At 38.3% G+C, this 19803-nt stretch overlaps 1 protein-coding gene across 2 annotated transcripts in view; it reads right to left on the bottom strand.

The window, feature by feature from the left end:
• Positions 1–19803, bottom strand: part of RNF169 (ring finger protein 169) — an 87577-nt gene that overhangs the window by 52583 nt on the left and 15191 nt on the right. The window lies entirely within an intron of this gene.

The following is a 19803-nucleotide window of genomic DNA, read 5'->3' as shown; positions in this document are numbered from 1 at the left end:
AAATACTATCAAAAAGGTAAAGGAAAGTATACACTTCTGTCTCCTTCTGACACTTCTTTATACCCTCAATGTATATTTGGTGGTCTAAATATATATTAATTTTTAAGACTTACTAATAAATCTACATCCCACTGAGGTTGATAAACATTCGTTATAGAAAACAGTCTCCCCAAAAAGTTGCCTTTTGTCCTTTTTCAGTTGTCTCAACTATCTTATTTTTTTCCCTGCATTTCCCTCACAGAGGAATCAACTATTTTAGAAAGACTCTTAATTAATATACTGAGTAATGTAGAAGATATTTAGATATAAACACTGGACCTAAGGCAAATATAGAAAACAGTAACATAAACCTTTTCCAACCACTACGGAATTGTTAGACCCTAGGTTTGGAAGGCAAACATTCCATCACCTTCACCCACTTGATAAGGTAGGTATTATGCCCATTTTACAATAAGAAAGCTGAGGGATTAAATGACTTAGCCCAAGGTTACAGAGCTAGTGCATGGCAAAGCAGGGAGAAAAGCTTTAACAGGAATCAAGAAGGAAATACATAATGATTAAAAAGGTAACCTATCTAGAGTTGAGCCCACTCTCTCCCCTTTTACAAACCCCATTATAGTGGCCCTCCTTGAATAAAAGTCTTCCTTACTATCTCTTTTTTAAAACAAGAGCAACCCATCAAGAAGATGTAACAATAAAACCTGTATGAACCTATAACACAGCAAAAATTAATAAGACTATATGGAGAAATTAATCAAACATTAATGTAAGAAATTTTTTAACACATTGCAATTAAAAACAGATAGATCAGGCCAGGCACACATCTGTAATCCAGGCACTTCGGGAGGCCGAGGTAGGCAGATCACTTGAGGCCAGGAGTTCAAAACCAGCCTGGTCAACATGGTGAAACCCCATCTCTACTAAAAATACAAAAAAATTAGCTGGATGTGGTGGTGGGCACCTGTAATCCCAGCTACTCAAGAGTCTGAGGCAGGACAATCACTTGAACCCAGGAGGCAGAAGCTGCAGTGAGCCGAGATCATGCCACTGTAGTCCAGCCTGGGTGACACAGTGAGACTCCGTTTCAAAAAAAAAAAAAAACAAAACAAAATGGATCAGGCAGACCAAAAGGTGGCAAAAATACAGAAAAACTGAACAATAAAATTAATGTGGTAGTGCGTGTTTGTGTGTATGTTTATGTATATATAAACCCCCAATGAATAGAATATATATCTCTTAAGGCAAACAATTTAAAATATTGATGATACATTAGGTCATAAAGATGCTTCAAAAAATTTCAAAGAATTTGTATTACACAGACTTTGCTCTTTGATCCTGGATGCCATTTTCCAAGCCTAGTTTTCTACCTACCAAGGTGGTAATTTTGGGCTACCTAATATTCTTTTTCAATAAATTCCTTTTCTGATTAAATTTGCCAGAGTAGATTTCTGTCGATTGCAACTAACAACCCTAGCTGATTCAATTTTTTACATGGTACCTTGAAATAACCAATAAATCAGTCTCTAGTAAAACTGATTAAGAAAAAAAAGAGATAAGATAAAATTATATTAAGAATAAAAAGTTCTAAACACAGGCAACAAGGTGAGTTTAAATCTCCAGAGACTACTGAAAGAATGCTGTAATGAATATCTTGCATATATATCATTTTACATGTCTGCAGGTGTATCCATAGGATAAATTGCTAGAATCAGAATCCCTGGGTCAAAGGATACGTGCTTTTTGAGAGGAACACCAAATTGCCCCTCTGTCATGAAGCCTATATCAATTTATAGTCCCACCAGCAATGCATGGGAGTGCCATTTCCTCACACCTCCTTTTCACTTTTTTTAGAGATGAGGTCTCACAGTGTTGTCCAGGAGGGAGTGCAGTGGCTATTCACAGGCACAATCATAGTGACCTACGGCCTCAAACTCCCAGCCTCAAGAGGTCCTCCTGCCTTAAGCCTCCCAAGAAGCCGATCTACTCACATCTTTTCCAACACCATGAGTGCTGAAACCTTTTCGCTTTGCTAATCTAACAGACGAAATTTTGCATTTTATATGCTTATATTTTATGAGTGAAATTGAGTATTTTTATATGGTTAAGAGTAATTTGCATTTCCTTGCTCCTACTTGTATTAACTTTTTCTTATTGATTTGTTAAGAAAAATTAGCTTTATGTTACATGACTAGCAATACTCTTCCCAGTTTATCACTTGTGTTGACTTTGTTTATAGTGGTTATTTTTATGTAGTTATATTAATCAAACTTTTCTTTTATGGCTTCTGCATTTTTTATTATATTTGGAAAGACTTTCCTTTAGGCCAAGATACAATAACAAATTCCATCATATTTTCTTCTGGTAGAATGCATAAGATTCTTCTCAGATCTACTTTTTAAAAATTCTAAATCTTTATCTTTATTTGAGAAGCAACATAAGGAGCATAATCTTATTCAGGCCTATAAATAAGTATACTATCCAACACAAGAAACCAAAAATATTTTAGCAATAGCCTGGTAGAAATGGTAATTTTCACTTACTGTTGGAGAATTTGCTTTCTCCAAAATACTTCACTGATATTTAGTACAAAATGTCTCAAGAGCTTAACATCTTCATTTTTTACACGGTAAGCCTGATCCCCAACTTAGAAGGTTCAGAACCCTGGATAAGTCAGTCTCAACTTCCTCTTCTGTAAAATCAGAATACCTATCATCACAGGTTATTTTAAGGATCAGATGAGTGCAATACGAGTAAAAACACTTTGCAAACTATTTTAGCCAGTAGAGTGGCATGCAGCAGAATTTACTGAGTATAAAAATTGTCTCTGGTACTGGTGGGACAGCATTCTTTAAATTGTGGTTTGGCTCAATTTACTTGCAAGTACAATCTATAAGAAACAAAGATAATCTCCAGGAGTGGTGGCTCATGCCTATAATTCCATCAATTTGGGAGGCTAAGGTGAGAGGATCTCTTGAGGTCAGATGTTCGAGTCCAGCCTGAGCAACACAGACAGACCTCATCTCTGCAAAAAACAAACAAAAATTAAACAAAAAAACCCCCCAACAATTAGCAGGGCATGATGGTGCACACCTATAGTCCCAGCTACTCAGGAGGCTGTGGCAGAAGGACTGCTTGAGCCCAGGAGTTTGAGGCTGTACTGAGCCATGATTGTGCCTAGGCAACAGAGCAAGACTTCAACTCTTAAAAAAAAAAAAAGAAAAGAAAAGAAACAGGCCGGGCACGGTGGCTCACACCTGTAATCCCAGCACTTTGGGAGGCTGAGACGGACGGATCACAAGGTCAGGAGATAGAGACCATCCTGGCTAACATGGTGAAACCCCGTCTCTACTAAAAATACAAAAATTAGCCAGGTGTGGTGACAAGTGCCTGTAGTCCCAGCTACTCGGGAGGCTGAGACAGGAGAATGGTGTGAACCTGGGAGGCAGAGCTTGCAGTGAGCCGAGATCGTGCCACTGCACTCCAGCCTGGGGACAGAGCAAGACTCTGTCTCAAAAAAAACAAAAAAAAAAAAGAAAAGAAACAAAGATAATGAGATAATGTTCCAACTACTTTGATACATATATTACATGAAAAGTTAAATTCACTTTGGGATATTTATTAAGAAATCTCAAAATTCATATAAGACCAAGGAGCAACTCAGCATAATGACTGAAATCTTACTATGCCTCTGGCTCGTCTGACTGCAAAAGGTGGTGTGCAGGGGTAGAGGTAGGGTACTAATTTACAGTCACCAGAATTAGTACTGATATTAATCAGTTTAGTTGGATTAAGATGAACAATGTTTAATGCTTTAAGGATCATTTTTTGCCCCAATAGGACTGTGCTACATTAAATGACACCGTGCCCAAAAGCTCAAAAATTACATAGAAAGTAAAGTACTTCTTGAATACTAAAACAGTTAAGCATAAAAGGTTGTGAATTGGTCCAAAGTGATATTAACTTAAACATTTAATCCTACGTTCTATCTTAGCAGTACCCTCTAAAAATGCTAAGAAGGAAAAAAAAAATCCTCACTTTTTTTTTGTGGGCTTGCAAAAAGAACATAACATTAGGTCCAGATACCTGCTCTGTCAATTAAGTGAGAGTATTTAGAAATGTCAAAACTTGAATGATGGAGCCTTGGGAAATTTTATATATAATATATATAACATATATATTATATATAAATACATGTTGAAGCCTCTCTTTGCCTTAGTCTTCCTGTCTATCAAACGGGGATCAAAATACGGGCCAAGCTACCTCATAGGAATGTGGAAGACCACAATTAAAAGTAACAGTAGTAGTAACCAATGAAGAATCCCCATAATAAATAAGTAAAAACAGCTAACGTTTAATGAAAAGCACACTCTATGCTAAATGTTGCATGCATGCATATGCACAAGTGCACACATGTACACGTACACATACACAGCAGAAAAGAGTTGACACAGCAGGCCTGTCTTATCCTTTTCTTTCTTTCTAACACATCAGTGGGAGAAGATGTCTACCCTTAAAAAGGCCTGCTTCCAAGGCTTGCCCTTGGCTGGTGCCTAGAAACTCGGATGTTAGGAGGGTTCCCACCCTCCTTAACTGATGAGTTATTCACTGTACCTAAACTACAGAAACAATATAATTATGCCAAACATCTGCTTTCCTGCGGGGAATCTGAAATTCTGGCACATGCTAGGTAGAGGGTGCCTATGTGATCAGCTAATATACACCCCAATCACTAAGTCTCTAATGAGTTTCCCTGGTTGAGAACATTTCACACGTTGTCACAACTCCTCGCTAGGGTATTAAGCACACCTTGTGTGCCTCCACTGAGAGAGGACTTCAGAAGCTTGTGATTGGTTTTCCCCAGACTTTGTCCCACACATCTTCTCCCTCTACTGATTTTGCTCGGTGTCTTTTCACTGTAATAAATCACAGCACAGAATACAACTACGTATTGAGTCCTTTAAGTCCCCCTAGCAAATCAGTGAACCTGTGGGTGGTCTTGGAGACCTCCCAACACACACATACAACACATGTCATGAACTGAAAATCTCTTTAGATCATAGTTTCAATCTCAGAAATGAAGGCAACACATCAGATAACTTCTAAAGTTAGTGATTCAGTAACAATACTTTGATTTCACTTTTATTTCCTACTCAATATGTTTCTCTAAATTTTTTAAATCTCCATTAAAGTATAATATTATAGGTAAAATGCTATTAGGATTTCAAACTTATATTAAGAGTAGGTATACCATCAAAATAATTTATTTGAAGCCTTGTGAAATGCGGTGTTTCAATCCACCTGGACTATTATGAGAAAGGAACCAGGAAAAGGCCAGAAAAATGAAGATCTCCCCCTTTTAAATCAAAGTCTCATAACATCTCTTCAAGGTGAATGGAGAACATGTATGCAATTCAACAGTATCAATTATGCCAAGACAGTTATTATGAACTTTTCAGTTTCCCAGATTTTTAATAAAGAAAGAACAATCACATACAATAAAACAGTTGTTACTGCTGATGTGAGACTTTACTTTTCTTAATTTTCTCTTTAGTTCCCTTTCCTTCCTGGGGTCACATGTCAGCTTCCTCCACCCCAAAAGAGGAAATTGTGGGTGAAATGACAGCAATACTACCCCACCACAAAGCAGAGCAACAAGATGTCAAGTCAGAACCAGGAAAGGCAACATCATCTTCCTCAGTCCAGAGGAGTTAGTCACAAAGCTACCAATCCTTCTACCAGCTTTTACAGGGATTTTTAAGTGTTTAGTAGCACAGAAACAACAACTCACCCTTCCTTCACCTCACAGAACAGAAATGCTGGAAACTACTTCAGGTGTCATTGAGATACTGAATATCTTAGCATTCATAAATGAATCTAATGGTTGAAGTACTTTCTTAATGCCTATCCTTTGACTATTACTATACTTAACAGGAAGAGAAACTCTCTAAGGATATGATGCCTTAAGAATGACATGCACCTGTGGCGAGTGACCTAAAATGAATCTTATGTGAATTATAGGAACAGCTATAGTTCCCTGAAGATCCTTCCTGAAAAAGGATTTTCTCTCAGCCGGAGTGATTGCTTATTAATAAAGGCAAAAAAACAAAACAAACTACAAGATAGGCATGTTGCTAATTGCATCAAACCATCAGGAATGAAGTGTCATTGCCAAAGCATCCACACTCAATGCAAAATTTAAAAAAGAACCTCACTCAACTGTGATGGGAAGATGCTATCCCAAAAACTCTCAAATCCGAAGGAAAGCATCCCTTGGTACCCCAGTATGCGTGAGTTTTTACCCCTGTACATTCATTTTCTATGAGTGCAGCAGAATGAAAAAGAATTTTGGACTTACTGAGTCCCAGGACCAAGATACTCATTTGAATAGTCCCACTTACTAGCTATTTGTCTTTGAACAAATTAAAAAAAAAAAAAAAAAACTCTTTGCACATGAATTTCCTCATGTGTAACTTGGTAATAATACAACCATATATCAGAACTATAGACAAGATTAAATTAATGATGAATTCAAAAGCTTGTAAACTGCTGTTTGCCAAATTATTTAGCACTACACAAATATATAGTTATATATAATATAGTTATACTAATATCTGTTATAAAATGGTTAACTGAGGACTAATGTGTTTTCTTTAAATACACAGAGACAATTTTCTGTAATCAGAAGAGTTGATGCTATACCACTTATATTTCAACATGACATGAGGAGCCATCCATATCAGTGGTCCCCAGCCTTTCTGGCACAAGGGACCAGTTTTCTGGAAGACAGTTTTTCCACTGACTGGTGTAGGGGTTGCGGGGGGAGCAGATGGTTTTGAGATGAAACTGTTCCACCTCAGATCATCAGGTATTAGCTTGTCATAGGACAGCACAGCCTACCTAGATCCCTCGCATGCACAGTTCACAATAGGGTTCGTGCTCCTATGAGAATCTAATGCTGCCACTCATTTGCTGTGTGGCCGTGTTCCTAATAGGCCATGGACTGGTACCAGTCCGCAGCCCAGGGGCTGGGGACCCCAATCTATATGACGTGGATCTGCCTACCTCTTCATCTTCATACCACTTCATTCCCTGCCTATTTTACATTCCATCAACAACTATGTCTTGCCCTAAACCATGCTATTTCTGCCTCTATGCCTCTGCCTGAAATGTCCTTACTTTCCACACTTAACTCTCCACAGCCGCTTCATAGGAAGCTAAAAACAACTCATCCTTAAAACTCAGTTTAAATTTGTACAAAGCATAAGATAATAAAACAAAGCCAAAAGATGAACTTGGAAAAAGTACTTGCCACACATATAATAAAAGGCTAATTTCCATCTCTATCACCACTAGTAGCATCATTACAGGGGTTGGCAGTTATGTAGCATGCCAGACCCATTTCTAAGCCCTGAATATTAACTAACTCAACTTCATAATGACTGTGGGAAGGTGCCATGGTTATCCGCATTTTACAGACGAGGAAACTAAGGTACACAGAGTTTCATTTGCTAAGGCTACCACTGCTGTAAGTGAAAGAGCTACGATTGAACATAAGCAATCTAGATCCAGGGTCTGTCTGTGCACTTACCCACTATGCCTTATATATACGTATGAACCTAACAACCCCATACAACAATGGATAAAGGACATGCACAGGCAGTTCATAGTATAGAAAAATAAAAACTAAGAACAAAACACTTTCGTATCAAGTTGGCAAAAAACAAAAAGTTTCATAAGACAAGAGTTAGCAAAGCTATGCTTTATCTTAAAGATATATATGTGTACAAATATATACATACAAGAATGTTCACTGCTGATTACTCGCCATACTAAAGACTGGGAACAACCTAAATGTCCTTCAAATAAAGACTGATTAACTAATTAGATGATGGGGACACACATGGATCTATTTCTGTACTGTCTGGTTTTATTCCTCTTCTGATCTCTGGGTTTATCTGTAATTTTTGTTAGAATGTCATTCATTGTGTATGAAAAACTATAAAGGCCCTGGGTGATGTTATATTCCTACAGAGGATCCACCATCTTCTCTGATAGGCAGTTAGAATGAGGGGGCAGATCACTTCACAATCCAAACATGACATGAGCTGACTCAAAGACAGCTGCAGTATAAAGCTTGTACAGCTCATTCTCCCCTAGTTTGTAGCCCTCCAAGGATCCAACTGAGATCAGTGTTTTCCGAGCCTATCTTCCTTGAAAGATCATGAACTTTTTCTCCTCAACACTGGAGAACTGTTAGAGTCTGCCTTGCTTTTCAGTAGCTTTCTGTGACGCTTCTTAGCCTTTTACCCCCACAGTTAACAATCAGCAAACACCCTGGGAGCCAGGTAGGGGGGAAGTAGGTGGAGAGGGCAAGAGGCTATACATCTCTTCTCTTTGGGATCTTGGACCCTCAGGTTCTGGTTGCCTTGGCAGCTCTGAACTACAATTTTTGTATCCTCAGTCTCACGAAGAAAGCACCACTGACGTTTTTGTCTCTTAATAGCTGCACTCTCATTTTGCCAAGAATCCACAAATGTCTGAAATCCTGGCTGCCTTGGCAACTTACAACACCTTCATATAGATTTTTTTAAATCAAGCTTTTCTAGTTATTCTCAACAGGAGTTTTTGTCTGCTACAATCTGCTTCATCACAGCCAGAAGCAAAATCTACATACTTCATAAGCAGTGGAGAAGATAAGATTTTCATGATGAAACTACAAGCCAAAAATTAAAACCATTTTTTAAAGTATGAAATGATGCACATCATAAGGCAAGTGTGCATACATAAGTAAATCTGAGGAAAGGAAAAAGGATCAATGAGGCTGAATTCTTAAAGGCAAGGCTTCCTGGAGGAGGTGAATTATGTTAGGCATTAAGAACAAGTACTAGCGCGGAAAAAGCCATTTCTGGCAAAGGAAACCTCACGAGCAAAGGCAGAAATGACTGTGTTGTGTCAGATGGACTGGAATAGGGTGGGTGGACAGTAATGCTGGATAGATGAGATTTGAAGATGTAGTCACCACAGATTAAGAGAGTAAAGAGGGAATGAACAGCGAGGAAGAAAACAAAAGTAGAGAGCATTCTTTGAGAGTCAAGAAAGGGACATAATAAAAAGCAGAACACGGGTGATCCAAGTCCTAAATAAATTTACAATCTTACAAAGAAAGGAAAAACATACTTGGGTGAAACAACTATAGAATGTCAAAAGAGTTATAAAACTAAATACCTAAGTACTGCAAGAGGTGGAGGTGCACAACAGCGAAAGGCAGGCAATGAAACAAAGCACATCTTTTACAATGAAACATATGTTAAGTGCAAAGATACACAAGAAACAAGGCAATTATCCATATTAATCTCATATTTACCTGCTTAGCCGGGCACAGTAGCACATGTCTGTAGTCCCAGCTACTCAGAAGGCTAGAGTGGGAGGACTGCGAGTTTGAGGCCAACCCCAGGCAAAGTAGGGAAACCCCATCTCCAAAAAAAAGCAGCCAATCAAATTTACCTGCTGATACTATCCACTAAACCTTGAACAACCACTGTCAAATGAAATAAGTGAAAGGAGAAACTTTAATGTTTAAAATAAATGCACCATTTAAAAGTAGTAAGGTAGAAATACAGGAGTGAACCACAAATGTATTCTAAAACCAAACTATTGTAAATAATTTTTTTGAGAAGAAAATAAAATCAGCTAGAATTGAACCCCCCCAAAAAATAAAATAAAATAAAAATAAAACCAAACTAAAGTGTTTCCCCATTTTATCTACTATTTTTTGGTTTGCTCCTTCTGATTCTCCAAGAATACAGATGATAGCCAAGTACCGACTATCTTAAACAAATGCAATTTTCACCTACCCCTTTGCCTAAGACAAGTAACAATTTACAATAGGCAATATAAAGAGTGTTTACCTGGGAACAAGAGGAAATACACAGAGAGAAAGTTAAACTAAGCTAATAAAATTTAGTATCAAATTTTAAGGATGCTCACTTAGGTTCTATAATTTATACCAGCGATCACTACTATGGTAGTAGTAGTACTACTACTACTGTGTTTTTAAACTATTCTTTGGCAAAGTGCTAATCAAACAGAAATGCCACAGCCCACACAAGAACTTATGAAATGCTATGTAACATTTGATCTAGTAATTTAATTTCTAGGAATCGATTTCTAAGAGAGTTATCTGAAATATAGCAAAACTTTTACATAAAAATATTTTCATTGCAACATTGTTAACAATTGCAAAATAAAAATCAAGAATAATCTAACTGTCCAATACTGAGAAAATGGTTAGGCTAATTATGGACAGACCATACACTTGTACTATTATTCAGTCACTAAAATTGTATACTTTTAATAATATGCAGTATTGCTTTCATAAGATGGGAAACTGCTTAGGTTAGTGAAAGATGCGAGTCACCTGTATGGTAAATGCACCTGATAGCAATAACTTCAGCATACCCTGAGAATAGCCGAAATGGTGGACACATCTGAATGTGTGTTCCAAGCTAGGGAATCTGGGAGTGGCCAACTCAGAAATTCATTCCTTGTCTATGAGGAACATCTGAGGCCCTGTCCAGTGGCACATGGGCCATATGGGACATAGAGGTCCTGACTTTTGAGTTGAATGAAGGGTACCAGGTGGAGGCTGTTAGATAAAGAGTGCTACGTAAAAATACTATAGAAATTGCAGGCCTTTTGAAAGTGGCTGCAGTTCTCCCGCCCAGCCCGCCACCACTGGAGTCTCTCCCTGTATGTAAAGCCCCAGGAAAACTCCATGTCTCATTTACTGGCTAAGTCTCTTCTTTGGCCTCTTGAACCTGGTGCCATCCCCACTGGAGCTGATGGGGGTCTGGCACAACATCACCAGATTAAGTATACCTTATAATCTCAAACAGGAAAAACCATTAAACACAGAAACAGCAATAACATACTGGAAAAAGAAACAGTGACATAATCGTAGAACTCACAAATGGAAAAAAATTTGTGATAACATATCAAGTTATCATATGTAAATGTGTAAGAATGATAGAAACAGTCACCAGAGATTAGTAGGTTAAAGAGGGAATGAGCAATGAGGAAGAAGGGAGGTACTGCAGAACGAGAAAATATAAAAAGAAAAGGCACAAAACTCTTTCCCCAAAACATTTATAATGCAGTTTATTAGCTAAGACTAAATCATAAAAAGCTTTAAAAATAGTTTTAAATAACTAGGGAGACGATGACAGATGCAATATCACAGAACAAACAACTGCCAAATGAATCTTACAAACACACACTGCAGTTAAGAGTCCACAGGAGACAGACAACAGGGCAGGGAAGGAGAGGCAACGCTTTCACAAGATGAGATGAAGCTGCATCTGGCGTGCTGACCGTAGTTTGCTAATCTCTGGATTAGTGAGAAAGACAAATTAAGACAGTTGAGGCTGGGCGTGGTAGCTCCTGCCTGTAATCCCATCACTTTGGGAGGCCACGGCAGGAGGATCTCTTGAGACTAGCAGTTTGAGACCAGCCCAGGCAACATAATGAGACCCCATCTGCACAAAAAATAAAAAATTGGCCAAGCATAGTGGTGCATATTTGTAGTCCCAGCTACTCAGGAGGTTAAGGTGGGAGGTCAAGGCTGCAGTGAGCCTTGACTGTACCACTGCCCTCCAACCTGGGCAACAGAGCAAGACCCTGTCTCAAAAAAAAAAAATTTAAGACAACCGAGACCAACAGGATTTGCAAAAGCAGGTATAAGAGTAGAGTCAAAGTGAATAAGGTTTCTTGTTGAATCCAGAAATGGCCCCAACAACAAGGCTTTGTTGTTAGGTAATCCGCACTGGATCAGCACAGTCAAAGCAGCAACAGGCACACGATAAAGGAGGTCACAGAATCAAACACAGACATAGGAATGCTGCTAAGATGAAGGCTTTGGACCTTATGGCCTTTTATCCTAGGCAGACCAAGCCCATGTGGTTGTCCCCACTATCACATCTACCACCACCATGATACAAAATTCTTTGGAATTAAGTTCTGCCCTGTTTGAGGCAAAGAATTATTCCTGTTAGTCCACAAGGTAGAATGATACCAGAATTAAAAAGAATGCAGGATTTGGAACCAGAGAGACCTGCAGTCACCTAGTGACTATGCGCTACCAGTATTTATCTTTGCTAAGCCTGTTTCTTCATTCATAAAATGGGAGTAGCACTTACCTCAACACAGTTGTTTATCTCACCTAATCCTCCAATACCTACTTGGTATAGATTGTGGGTATTTAATGGTAAGTAACTGGCCTCCCTGTCTCTTAGACTCTGTCTTTCCATCTATCTTTAACATTGCTTCCCTTTCTTTATAAAGAGAACTGACCCTACCACCCTCCCACTTAATAACTTTTATTGGCTTCCCACTGCCTCCAAGATTTGTAAACAGGACCCAATCTGCCACTTCAGCCAATCTTCTACTATTCCTTCAATACTCCTTTTCTCCCCAGCCCTTACACATCTCCCTATTCCTAGATATGCCATACCCTGCCTCCACTAGGACTTTATATATGCCACTTCCTCCTCCCAGAATGATTTTCTTCCCTTTTCACTATGATTTGCTATTCATACTTCAAAACCCTGTTCACTGCTCTCTCCTTTGCAGTTTTCCCACTAACCCAGAGAGAATTACGTTAGCTTCCTGTAGGCCCTCATGGCATTCTGCACTTATCTCAATTGCAGTAACATTTACTACTTGTGTTATAATTACTTGACGTTGCCTCTGACTTCCTAACTTGAAGTTAGGGATGATCTCTAGGTATGTGTCTCAGTGTCAAACAATGGCTTAAATTTTTTTTTTTTTTTTTTTTTTTTTGCTGAATGAACCAATGAGATTCATGACAGCATCATTTTGCACTATGGTCTTTTAAAGAATTCGTTTTCTGAAGGTAGCTGAATTTTGTAAAGTTTTTCTTTATAATTAAGGCAAAGGTGAATTTATTAAAGTCAAAGTCTCATTATCATCAACTTTAATAGAGTCCAATCTTTTCAGGTTGCATTATAATAGTTTTATAGAACTAAACACTAGAAAATTACAAGAGAAATGGCAAAACAGAAGGAAGGGAAAGTAAGTCCATAAACACCAAAACTGAACATCAGTTGTCTTCGGGCTTAAAAATTTAGTTGTACATACATGTGAGGAAAAAGACTGGCATGATGGAAGTTCATGCAAAAAATAAAAAAGAGCAATTTTTGTTTTGCCTGCCAATACAACCTCTGGCATCATTAATAAGAATTTAGTGCTCAGATGGGAAGACAGTAAGTCATATTATACTTGACTCTGGTAAGGCATTAAAGTATCAGGTTTTCTGAGTGGCATATTTAAAGATGACTAGAATGGTTAAGGAATCATGACATATAAAGAAAAACTTTCCAGCTTTTTAGGAATTTTTCCTTCATTAAATATTTACTGAGCATCTAATACATTCCAGATACCATATTAAGTGCTGAATACATACAGACATAATCCCTGACCTCAAAGAGCTCAGTATAGTGCCAGAGACAGATACATAAATAAATAACTTTAATACAGTGAAATGAGGGATTCACACGATCAAATGGCAAAAATGAAGGAATAATCAACTCACATTTGAGTGAGAAAACATTTTACCGAGCACTTATGTTTCACTTGGGTCTTGAAGGATGAGTATAAATTTGCCAGGTAGATAAGAGGGAAGACTATTCCAGGCAGAATAATCATTGGTGAGGAATATCAGAAAGGCTTCAAAAAGCTTACGATATTCCAAGAACTCTGAGTAGTATGGTATGAACAGAATCTTGGGGAAAGAAAAAAAAAACAGAACAAAGAGACGAATATGACAGGTTTAATCTAAAAACTTACAAGTAATCATGGTCTCTAAATACTTGAATACTGAAACTAGGGAAGCAGATTTTGATTCACTAAAAAGGAAAACTTTCAAACAATTAAAATTGTCCAAAAATATTCCTCTTTGACTAGAACAAAAAAAAAGAAAAAGAAAAATTGTCCAAAAATAGAGAGCAAGGAGTACAAAGTAATCAGAATGGGAGAAACATCCCTATTAATGTATAAGATCAATACCTCCACAGGTGTTCAGACCTCATCTTCCTTTACCTCTTCATTGACTTAGCTCATTCCATTTCCTCCACTCTCTCCAGCACCATCAATTTCTTCCTATTATGATAATATACAAATCTAAAATACAAACATGACTTGATATCATCTATCTTAAAAAGAAAACATTCTTGGGCTCTTGTCCCAGCTGTAGGTACTGACCCATTTATCTGCCCCCATTACTGCAAATTCCTCCAAAGAATTGTCTAAATATTATATTCACTGTTTCTGCTTTCTCATTTCTTTTTTGTTTGAGATGGAGTCTCACTCTGTTGTCCAGTCTCTGTCACCCAGTCTTGAGATGGAGTCTCCCTCTGTCGGCTCACTGCAACCTCTGCCTCCCAGGTTCAAGCAATCCTCCCACCTCAGTCTCTCAAGTAGTTAGGATTACAGGCATGTACCACCATGCCTGGCTAATTTTTTTTGTATTTTTTAGTAGAGATGGGGTTTCACCATGTTGACCAGGATGTTCTCAAACTCCCGACCTCAAGTGATCCGCCCACCTCGGCCTCCCAAAGTGCTAGGATTACAGGCATGAGCCACCACACCCGGCCTTGCTTTCTCATTTCTAATTCTCACCTTAACCCACTCTATTAGGACCTTTTCTTTGTCCTACCACATTACCAAAACTGCTCTTAATAAAGTCACCAAGAAAGACTTCCAAGGTACCCCAGGGTAGGTATACACTATAAGCACAAAAGAGTTCAATGGGTAAGTTGAATCTGATATACAAACAGAATCTTTACTTAGCCTAAAAACTAGGGATCTTTAAAATTAAAATATCTAATACTAGCCTTATTTAAGTTATCAATCTGGGATAAACTGGCTCAGCTTCATTTTTTTTTGTTGTTTCTTGTTTATTTTTTTATTTTTTTTTTTTGAAACAGGGTCTCACTCTGTCATCCAGGCTGGAGTGCAGTAGTGTCATCTCGGCTCACTGCAGCCTCAACCTCCTGGGTTCAAGCGATCCTGCTGCCTCAGCCCCCTGAGTAGCCGGGATTATAGGCATGTGCCACCATGCCTGGCTAATTTGTGTGTGTGTGTTTTTAGCAGAGACAGGGTTTCACCATGTTGGCCAGGCTGGTCTTGAACTCCTGGACTCAAGTGATCTGCCTGCCTCGGCCTCCCAAAGTGCTGGGATTACAAGCATGAGCCACCGCACCTGGACAGCTTTAGCTTAACATTCTTTCACAAAGGTTTGTGTCTTACTCATCTTTGTATCCCTAGCACCTGGCAGAGTGCTTGGCACAAATATGTGGTATGTGCTCCATGAGGGTGTACAAAATGAATGACTGCATATAATAACAGCTAACATTTATTAGGTATTTACTTTCTATAAGCAGTTTACACATATCATTTCATTTAATCCTCACAACTCTGCAAAATAGCTCCTATTATCCTCATACTAAAAAAGAAGAAATTCAGGCATAGAGTTTAAGAAGCTTGCCGAAAGCCACACAGCTACTAAGTAGTAGAATACCAGTATGCAAACTCAGATCCACTAACTTCCAATCCTGTGTCCTTTCCAGAATACTATTTACGATGCAAAATGTTTTTATACTGAAGTATTTAGTGAAAAATTTTATCTATTCTGCAGGCATTTTACAACCCTTCTGACCTCATTAGAAAAGTAAACATGTAAGAATATTATTGTGCCTGGGATTCAGTAGGTGAAACATCCGGGCAAGCTCAAAAAGAAAACTGGCCTGGTGGTGCATTTGCACAGATGACCATCTTTCTCCCTCCTTTCATTCATATTTAGCTTATACTATACAATTATCATCTTATTTTATATTATCCTAAATGCTATAATCAAGTCATCTAAGCGGATAAACACATATAAGAGGCTTTGGAGAGGTATTAGAGAAAGAAATGCAACAGAAAAGTAAATCTCAGTCCATGAATTGGATCAGATTGGTGTTAAAGATTGACTAGTTGAGAAATTCTGAATTGAGGCTACAATAAAGTCATTTGTCGCACAAATACTTATGAACCTACTATATGCCAGATACTGCAGCACCATGAAAATCCAGGCCGCCGTCCCCAAATCCTACCCCAGGTCTCGGCATTTCAGGCCAAATCTCCTAGTCACCAAAAGCTCAGTTTAAGTTCTTAGAAAGTACAAAATACAAGTACTTTTTCACTAGCAAATGTGATAAAATATTTGTATGACTGGATTCCCAAACCAATATATATCTATTTTGACAGTACATCTCCATTACAGATTAATTATTTCTATTGTCACTAACATTTATTGATGACATACTATGGACTATTAGTACCTAGCCTATAGCTTTGGAACTTTTAATACAATCCACAGTAAGAAATACATTTTACATTACTCCCCAGTTCATGATCAAACACATGTAAAACTGAAAATGGTTCATTATGCTAATATCTATTCTATTCCTTTAAAAAAATGCTAATCTTATCCCATTAATCTGATTTTACTGTTTAAATATCACCATGAAACACTTAATATTGATTATCCTATTTAAACCTTACAACAATCCTTTGAGGCTGTTACCATTATTATCTCCACTCACAAATATGGAAGCTGAGGCTCAGAAAAGCTAAACGCTCTACTCAAGGTCAAAAATAGCTAAGTAACTGGGAAGTGAACAATGAGAACACATGGACACAGGAAGGGGAACATCACATTCTGGGGACTGTTGTGGGTGGGGTGAGGGGGGAGGGACAGCATTGGGAGATATACCTGAAGTATAATAATAATAAATTAAAATAAAAATAAAAAAATAAAAATAAAAAAATAGCTAAGTAACTAAGGGAGCAGAATTTAAACCAGGCAGTTGGCTATGCAACTCATAGGGTAAAAAAGAGCTTTACAGTATAGGGCCCAGCACAGCTCAACACATAAAAGTAAAAAAAAAAAAAAACAAAACAAAAAAAACCAGCATCCCTAGTAGTAAATTAACATGTACTAAAGGATTAAGTGCCAAGTACTGTGCTAGGGGTTTCCACACATATTCTTATTTAAGCCTTATAATAACCCTGTGTGGCTGTAGTATTTACTTTTTACAGACCAGAAAACTGAAACCTCTCAAGGACGTTAATTAAGCAGCTTTGTCATGGTCAATGAGACAAAGGTGGCAGAACTGAGATTCAAATCCAGATTTTCTGATTTCAAATTCACTCCCCTTCCCTGAAGTACATGACCTGCATAAATAAAAGTGATTTTTTTAAAAAGACCCATTTTTCCCTTAGATCAGGCAAAGGAATCACTCATAGAACTAATTCAAATTACATCAAGAAAGTTAAAACTTTCTATATTTTCCAGACTAGTTTATACATTACAGAAGCATTTTCCACAATGCTGAATACAGAATGAGTATCCCTTATCTGAAATGTTGGGGACCATCAGTGTTCTGGACTTTCTTTGGATTTTTTAGTATTCGTATATACATAATGAATTATCTTAAGGATGGAAACCAAGTCTAAATACGAAATTGATTTACGTTTTTTTATTTTTCAGAGAGAAGGTCTTCATGTTGCCCAAGCTGGTCTCGAACTCGTGGCCTCAAGCAATCCTCTTACCTCGGCCTCCCAAAGTATTGGGATCATAGGCATGAGCCACCATGCCCAGCCCATTTATGTTCCATATATACTTTATATACACAGCCTCGAGGTAATTTTGTATATTTTATTTTTTTTAGAGACAAAGTCTTGCCCTGTCACCCAGGTTAGAGTTTAGTGATGCAATCATAGCTCTCTGCAGCCCCAAACTCCTGGGCTCAAGCAATCCTCCCACCTCAGCCTCCTGAGTAGCTGGGACTATAGGTGTGCACCAACATACCTGGCTAATTTTTTTACTTTTGTAGAGACAAGGGTCTCCTTATATTGCCCAGGCTGGTCTTGAACTCCTGGCCTCAAGTGATCATCCCACCTCAGCCTCCGGAGTAGCTGCGATTACAGTACAGGCACAAGCCATAACAGTGACCAGTTAATAATTAAAATAGTTTTGTGCATAAAACAAAGTCTGTGTTAAGTACTTATATGTAGAATTTTCCACTTGTCATGTCATGTCAGCACTTATAGTTTCAGATTTTTGGCACATTTTGGATTTCAGATTTTCAATTAGGGATGTTCAATCTGTAGTAGACACAGCCAAAGACGCAAAAGCAAGCCAAGTCCAAGACTATATAAAACTAGCCCAAATCTACTTTAAGTGATGGCAAAAAAAATTACTACAACTAGTATTTCCCCAACCAGTAACCTTAATGTTAGTATGACTAAGTATCAAAAATGCACATGGAGGCCGGGCACAGTGGTTCACGCCTGTAATCCCAGCACTTTGAGAGGTCGAGGCAGGGGGATTACCTGAGGTCAAGAGTTTGGGACCAGCCTGGCCAACACGGTGAAATCCTGTCTCTACTAAAAATAAAAAAAATTAGCCAGACATGGGGGCACGGGCCTGTAATCCCAGCTACTCGGGAGGCTGAGGCAGGAGAATCACTTGAACCCCGGAGGCAGAAGTTGTAGTGAGCCGAGATTGTGCCACTGCACTCCAGCCTAAGCAACAGAGCAAGACTCCATCTCAAAAAAAAACAAAAACAAAACAAAACAAAAAATGCACGTGGTAACGTGCAAAAACAGGAAGAAATAACGGGTAAGAGAAACCTGCAATTGTAAGGTTAAAACATACTGATTTAATACATTTATTACAGAATTCTGTTCTTCCTAGTCATTTATCTAATGAAAACACACTAGCCAAGAGGCTAAACGTATGCCAAGTACTGTGTAACACAGGAAATAAACATACTCATGTATATTATTCATGGAGGAACTGCAAGCTGTTATTTTGAAAAAAATAAAGAGCTACTGGTAGATATGTTTAGATGTCAGTAACCATGTATCCCCACAATTTAACAGTTTGGGGGATATCTTTCATATCTACAGCTAAAATGAACAAATGGCCTCAGTAATACTAAGCCTGGCCTCTACCTTCTCCTATGAATTATAATTCTTATATCCATAACGTGCTTTCCACCAAGATGAGATAAATATTTCCAGCCCCTTGAAAAGCTAGTGGCAATTTATAAGCAAACTGTTAGCTTACTGTTCCTGCAGTATACATCAAAAAAGAAATATGATGGCTATCGCTTAGATTCTCAAGTTCTGCCCAAGGCCCAGGAATGGGCTCTCCAAGAGTGTCCTGAATTCAAATTCTGAGTAAAATCTGTTCTGCTCCTGGTTCTTACAATTGTACTTTCCCTTTTTCATGCACTCTATTTCCTTCCATTATCAAACTCTGAAACAGTAGTCTAAAGCCAGGCATGGTGGCTCACACTTGTAATCCCAGCACTTTGAGAGACTGAGGCAGGAGGATTGCTTGAACCCAGGAGTTCAAGACCAACCTGGGCAACATGGTGAGACCCTGTATAGTACTAAAAATACAAAAAATTAGTTGGGCATGGTGGCACATGCCTGTAGTCCCAGTTACTTTGGAGGTGGGAGGATCGCTTGAGCCTGAAAAGTAGAAGCTGTAGTGTGCCATGATTTCATCACTGAACTCCAGCCTGGATGTCAGAGGGAGACCTTGTTGGGGGGTACAAGGAGAGTAGAGTCTACATTGGCTGATTGTTTCTTCATTTCTCACTCAAGCTATTGAAATGACTCCTACCTTCCGTACTTTTACTTATATAAATGGCATCAAAGGATACATATTCT

The sequence above is a fragment of the Pongo abelii genome, chromosome 9 (genome assembly GCF_028885655.2).
Source record: "Pongo abelii isolate AG06213 chromosome 9, NHGRI_mPonAbe1-v2.0_pri, whole genome shotgun sequence".
In the NCBI taxonomy this organism is placed as follows: domain Eukaryota; kingdom Metazoa; phylum Chordata; class Mammalia; order Primates; family Hominidae; genus Pongo; species Pongo abelii.
The sequence above is the reverse complement of the archived record's forward strand: the minus strand, read 5'-3'. Positions and strand labels throughout refer to the sequence as shown.